Below are 1,373 nucleotides of genomic sequence, written 5' to 3'. Positions count from 1 at the left end.
TTAGAAAACCATGTAAAAATTCAAATTGATAATTATGTTTATTCTTATAACGTATTAATACAGTGTGACAGTACCTATATTATATGAAAAATAAAGAAAATGTAATACATCCATTTATGTTCAATTATTACTTAATAATCGTTAGGGATCAAATGTTTACCGGTTATTAGGTATATTTTTTTATTGCTCAATATTTTAAAAAAAACCAAAATAGATCTATTATAAATTTGATATAGGTATACAAATAGTATATACTATAATAATTAAAAAATATAAAATGTATCAATAAAGGATTATGGAAGGATTGCTGAATCAAAAAACTTGAAAATTTACCCATAGACCATAAGTCATTTCATAGTAGAAGTTCAAAAGTAATGAACATATAAAAATTAAAGGCACACATTTTTTTATAAGTAATTTAGAAATTATAAAATTATTTTGTATTTAAAAAAGTATATAATGTTCAATTTTTATAGCTAAGAACTAAAAGTTCAAAACTTTAAATATTTATAAATACAACTACAAAAATTTATAAATACAAGTTATACCTATTTAACTATTGTAAATAATAGGTAACAAATTGGCAACAAAAAACAGCGGTAAAACGGAAATATTTACACGACACCAGTTTTGAATTTATTTTGATGTTTTTGTTGTCATTAAAAGTGATTAGGTAACCCTAATGAGTTAAAATCTTAATCAAATACTTAAAGTACCTACATTTTATATAGACCTGATATGTTAATGTCTAAAATATTTTACATTTTGTAGAGTCTACATTGTACCTACCTAATAACTTATTATTATACCAAAATTACATTAACAATACAACATCTAGGACGTTACCAAATAGGTAGGTTTTTATTTATTAGATTTACCAAATTCGTTACCAGCATAGACCAATAAACTAATGGACAGCGTTTAGAGAGAGAGAGGTCAGGGGTACGATATAGAGTAAAAGAGAAAAGAGAACGTGGGGTAAATACAGTGGCGTCATTTCAGTTTTCCATAGAGGGGGGGGCAAAGGTTTTGACCGGCCCGAATGGGTAAAAAAAAACAGATCGCTTCGCTCGCAACCACATATTAACTACTTACATTTTTTTATGCTACCCTTTTTATTAACTAGGCAACATCATTTTGAAATATAAGGTAGCAGATATTTTAGAAAAACAATTGTATACCTATAAGTTTTATTATAGCTATTTATTAAACATACTAGAAATTATTTTCGATTCTTGAGCAGTTTGCGGTAATTTTATATTTTTAGCCGAAGCTACCTATTTATTTTTTTTAAGTCATATTTTGCCCAAATTACAAGATTAATGTAAACACGAATCACGAAAAAAATAAATTTGAATTTAGGTAGAATAAGA

This window comes from Acyrthosiphon pisum, chromosome X (assembly GCF_005508785.2).
Source record: "Acyrthosiphon pisum isolate AL4f chromosome X, pea_aphid_22Mar2018_4r6ur, whole genome shotgun sequence".
Taxonomy (NCBI): domain Eukaryota; kingdom Metazoa; phylum Arthropoda; class Insecta; order Hemiptera; family Aphididae; genus Acyrthosiphon; species Acyrthosiphon pisum.
The sequence above is the reverse complement of the archived record's forward strand: the minus strand, read 5'-3'. Positions refer to the sequence as shown.